Source organism: Protopterus annectens, chromosome 15.part0, assembly GCF_019279795.1.
Source record: "Protopterus annectens isolate FY-2018-M chromosome 15.part0, PAN1.0, whole genome shotgun sequence".
Lineage (NCBI taxonomy): Eukaryota > Metazoa > Chordata > Ceratodontiformes > Protopteridae > Protopterus > Protopterus annectens.
In genome coordinates this window covers 709,004,141-709,009,745 of record NC_056749.1, presented here as the reverse complement: position 1 = coordinate 709,009,745, position 5,605 = coordinate 709,004,141, and the positions used below count along the sequence as shown (strand labels likewise).

Here is a 5,605-nt window from a genome sequence, read left to right as displayed (position 1 = left end):
GCAAAAGGTGTTGCAATACTGAAAGAAAAAAAAAACTGAGACTGATTAGAGTATTGGAAGAAAAAATTGGACTGATCCAAATAGATTTTGTTAAAACTAAGACTGTGCAAAGGTCAGATTTTGTGAAATAAACTCTGGGAAACAAGCAAGTATTTTTTTTTTGCTATAATCTGTACCAGATATGTTCAGTGAATCCAGTGTGATTGTCACACAATTTGGGATTGAACAAGTGCCATGACAGTTGCCGCAGCTGTGGAGGAAATTTACAGTAGCACGTCAAATGCTTTCAATTAATAATAATCCCGCCTCGGATAAACCTCATTGGCTATGATACTGCCACTGCACAAAGATAGTAGCACGTCAAATGCTGACTGCGGGCCATGAATATTCAGGTGTGACTACTCAGCAGGGGGTACAAACCATGAAAGCAGTTAGAGAGGCATGGATTAAAATATAAATTGACCTTCTCAGTGGTGTTGAAAGTTTATTCAGACAGGGAATCTGAATAACAGACACAGAATATACGGAACTGGTAAATCCAGGAGATCCTTCCAGTTTTGTGGAGGTAAAGAGGAATGGCAGAAGCAGCACACATCCGATTGAAATGAAAGGCTTGTAAGGCAGAGCTCACCTGGACAGAGATGATATGAGAGATTTCCTTTAGCTGTTTATGAACAAAACTGTGTGTAAAGTGACAGATATAGATGTATGTTTTATGTTACTGAGAAAATAAACATCAGACATTCTGGTCTACCATATTGAACTTCAAAGGCCCTAACATGACAGCTACAATCTTGACCCAAATACTCCTACAGCTCCAGGACCAATTTTTCCCCTTAATAAAATGCCCTTTTAAACAAGAACAAAGCTTTATATATTTATTTTTGTTGACCAGGCAAGTCCAACTTGATGGAAAAGCCCATTTTCAATGGAGGCAGAGGCCTAAAAGCTCCACAGGATCAATATATTTACATTAATTTATATCATAAAACACAGAAACATGTCACATAAAATTAATAGTAACAAAAACTGTAACTTAGAAACAGTTATTAACATATTATTAAAACAAATTATGCATTTGCATGATAGCACAGCATACTCCAAATGTACTTACATAAAACCTTAACATACATTTTAGAACTGTTTTACATAATATTAATTCAGTTTATGCAGCTGGGTTGCAGTAACATGTCTGGACATGCTAAATGATGGGCATGCATATAGTTTATACACACACAGTGAAAGTGGAAAAGCAATCTATTCTTAGGTGTTAAAAGTATTTATCAAAAGAGAAACAGTTAAAGATAAGGAGATATAAATTTTAGGATACTGGAAGAGTAATCTCCATGGAGGTTAGTTAGTCAAATTGAAAAAAGTGGAGAGAGGGAGTGTGAAGGAAGGAGAAAGAAAGAAAGAAAGTTGGATGGTGAAGTGATGGTATAAAGAAGAAGGTAGGAAGGGAGGAGAGTGATAGAAATATTCTATGCATAGAGAGTCTTTCAAGGACATTCTAAGAGAAGTAGCCATGCAATTGTGATAATTACCTAGGTTAGCTAGGAGACATGGCCAGGCAGTCATGGAAAAAGAATTCAACCCCTGTCAACCGTGCTACCTTTGCCAAACTCCAGAACCAGGCTAATCAGTCCATTGATTCCCTACCCCTTTCTTCTTCAAAAAAACTCATGTAAAGAAATCAGTAGCCTACTTGAAGACACAGACCACCCCCAGGCTCAGACCACATTTCCCTTGCTTTATCTACCACTACAGGGAATTTCTAACCTAGCTTCTTCATCACATTTTTAACCTTTGCTTCACACAAACTATAATACCAAACATCTGGAAAACAGCACTCAATATCCTCCTGCCCAAAACAGTCTAAACCTAACACGTCACACTTTCACCCTATTTCTGTCCTACCCACTCTTGGTAAGGTGATCGATAAAATCATTTGTATCCAACACTCTCCGGCTACATTCAGCAAAACCTTCCTCTTACCTTAGAATATCATGGATTCTGGACAGGTCATAGTGCAATGACAAAGGTAATTTGACAGGAGCAATATTCAATCACCTCACAAAAGTCTTTGACCTAATTAGCGTCTAACTTCTCCTTTTCTCTCTTCAGGACATTGGCAAACTGGTTCCAAGACTTCATGTCCAACAAATTCTTCAAAATTAAATTAGGATCTTCCTTCTTTCAGCCCACTCCTCATTCAGTGGGAGTTTCCCAAAGTTATATCCTCCTGTCTTATATATTTTAAATAATAAACTACTTCAGGACCTTCCTACTCAACAACTCATCCTCTGTGCTGATGATATGGTAATCTTTAGGTCCAGCCACAACTACTCTACAGTCAAAACCCAGTTGTAAAAAGGCATTAAATCTCTCACTGTCTGGTTCATTAACTACAAAACATTAAAACAAAAAACATGCTATTTGTCACCACCTAAAAACTTTTAAAAAAATCATCAAAGTCATTAAATATCTCTACCCTTTGTGGCACACCAATAGAAAGAACCAGCTTCAAATATATCCCTTTGCTGTTAGACCAGTCACTAACATTCCACCTCATACTGAGAAATCAAAGGTGAAAGGTTCACTCACTTCTCTTCTGGGCTTGGAAGATCTCACCCTACCTATCTGACTCAGCCAGTTCAGCTATAGACAAATGAGTCCTTCTAGCCAAACTCAGCTAAGAGCTACCCATAATAGCCACAGTCTCTAAAATAAGCTCATCCTCCCATATGCCCCACTGCTTCACCCTCAGAAAAGCAAAATGGCTCCAGTGCAGTATGAAAAGACATGCTGCTAGGCTGTTTTGTCTTCAGAATTCTCCAGTCTCACTCATTCCCACTGCTAGATGCTGAACTGTATAACAAACACACACAATACAACCACAGATGCTTATCTCAAACAACCCCTAATCCAACTCCCACAAACCAGGCTACACTGCACCAACCACTCTTTTTCCATCCTTGCTCCTAAACTATGGGAATCCCCCCACCTCGCCACATATCTGCACCTAAAGGAGCTACAGCCCCCCCCCCCCCACCTTCAGAGATGAACCTAAAAAAATCCTCCACACCAAATCAAACTGTACTTCACACACAGCAGACCACATCTCACAAAGGCCTCTCAACCTCTAGCCTCACTCTCTCTCTCTCTCTCTTAACTACTAACATCTCAACTCCACCCCCTGCCCTGACTCTCATTATCAAACAGCCTTTCCACCATGATGGAAACCTGAAATATAATCATGTAACATTGTAAAATGTACATTTCTCACATAATTGTTGCTACATCATTTAAGTGCTACTGTACGTTTTTTGTTATATATTACTTTCTGTTCTGTTTTGATGTGTACTGCTTACTGCCTCTCTGTTCCATTGTTTTTCTTCTTTGGGAATTATTTTGCCCTGGCAGTACCTGCAAATGGTGAGCTGTGATTGGCGAATTACCCCATTAACAGATGTAAAATAACAGATGTAAAATAAAATAAAATGTTTTGAGATAATGTTTGATAATGAGAGTCAGGGCAGGGGGGTGAAGTTAAGAGATGTTAGTAGTTAAGAGAGAGAGAGAGAGAGAGAGCGTGAGGCAAACTCCTATATAAACACTCCATCGCCCAAGCCTGGAACAAGCTCCCAAGAGACATTTGTTCCATCATTCACCCATCCCACTTTAAAGAAAAACTCAAACTTCATCTACTCATCTCCAAAATATGTCCTTGTCAAGCCCCTACTTAAGTTCCCCACAACCCTACTATATACCTTTTCTGTCCCTCCACATACAGCTAAGTTCTCCACTATTGTGTATACTTATTAAACTCTACAATCAGTACTGTTGGACTTAACTCTTTTTGTAAATATGTAAATATATTTTTTAGTCTGTAAAAATATTGATATGTATATATCATGTGTTTGCATTTCTGCTTTGTCTCTCTGACATTCTTGTATAACTGATTTTGACCATATTTTTAACTCAAATGTTTGATTCTCTGTAAACTGTTTGTGATTTTTTGGAGCTTTTCTCCTCGGGTCTCCACTGAAAATGGACCAACCTGGTTAACAAATGTCAATTAGTAAATAAAATAAATAAATAAAAAGAAAAAAAAGAAGTATTTGTGACTGACAAAATGCTTGTGCAATTATTTTAATTAATTTGTTAATCAGCTAAATAAACTGTTCCATTTTGGACACTTTCCAGGCAATGACCCCTGCCATATGGTCAAATATAAATCCACCATGTGTGTGTATGTGTGTGTGTGTGTGTGTGTGTGTGTGTGTGTGTGTGTGTATATGTGCGCATGCACATATGCATGTGTGTATTTATTTTCTTTAATCTTCATACACCTTCTTGCTTCAAAGAACTTGCAACAGTTGTGTCCAATGTAAAGCAAAGTTCTTATGGATTAACTTCTGACATAACCGACTGATTGTCCGTCATGGAAAAAATGTATATATTTATGTGGTGGCATCTATCATACTCCTCTCATTGGGGACTCTACCCCTATATGCCTTGTTTATATATATTCTAACTCCATGTTCACACAACACACACCGACACACGCACGCACGCACGCACACACACACACACACACACACACACACACACACACACAAACACACACACACACACACACACAACTTACACTTAGCTAGACGAAACACAAAATCATGAATAATCCTTCTTCTTGAACATCTCTCAGTGCTATTGTGCAAAATTACCTCACCAACTAACCTCTGCAGTCTAATGATAAAAATCTCTTTGTTGTCTATAAACTACAAAAATCAAATGGTTTCAGTCTTTACTCTGTATCTCCAAATTTTGGAATTCAATGCCTATTTCAGTCAGGTCTGTAGCTCACCTCCACTCTTTCAAATCTGCTTTAAAAGAATTCCTGACTAACTCCTGTCACGACTCCTGGTCCAGTCCAGGTTAAGATCCTCACAAATTGGGCACCCATCCTTTTGGATCTATATTAAATCAGCGAATGCTCAAAATAGCATACACTGATTTATTGCCCCTTTAAGAGTGAAATCTTACAAGCCTGAAGACACGGAACAGTGATTTTTTTTCCCAGGGAAAAAAACAGCTGGGCTGTTTTCGGGACTTTGCCATTTCCTCCACTATGGTGCAGTCTTGAAGTTGGTATATTTAAGTAGGGGGGTATGGGGGGCACAGCCCCCCATATCGGAGAGTGTGGGGAAGTGAAACCCCCCCCCCCCAATTTATTTTGTATTTTGAACTTTTTTTTTTGTGGAACAGCGATTTTTTTTTCCCTGGAAAAAAATCACTGTTCCGTGTCTTTGAGATTGTCAGGTTTTGCTATTTACGGGTCAGTAAATCAGCGTTTGCTGTTTTAATATAGACCCATCCTTTGTATACCTCCATTATCCAAATTCTGCAAGTACATCTTCTCAGTTCTGCTCTATTCTTCTTAACCCAGATTAGTATATCTCTCTGACTTGTATCCCAGCTGTACTCTGTTTCTCCTCCACTACTCTTCCAACACTCTCACTGCAGCTTCTTCCCTTTTGTAATAATATGCATCCCAATTTACTCTAGAAAAACCTAAGAAAATACCACTGTTTGCTTTAATTTA

The 5,605-nt window shown here is 38.5% G+C and overlaps 1 pseudogene; it reads right to left on the bottom strand.

Moving 5' to 3' along the window:
- Positions 1-207: 207 nt before the first annotated feature.
- On the bottom strand, positions 208-351 carry LOC122790170 (annotated as a pseudogene).
- Positions 352-5,605: the final 5,254 nt, after the last annotated feature.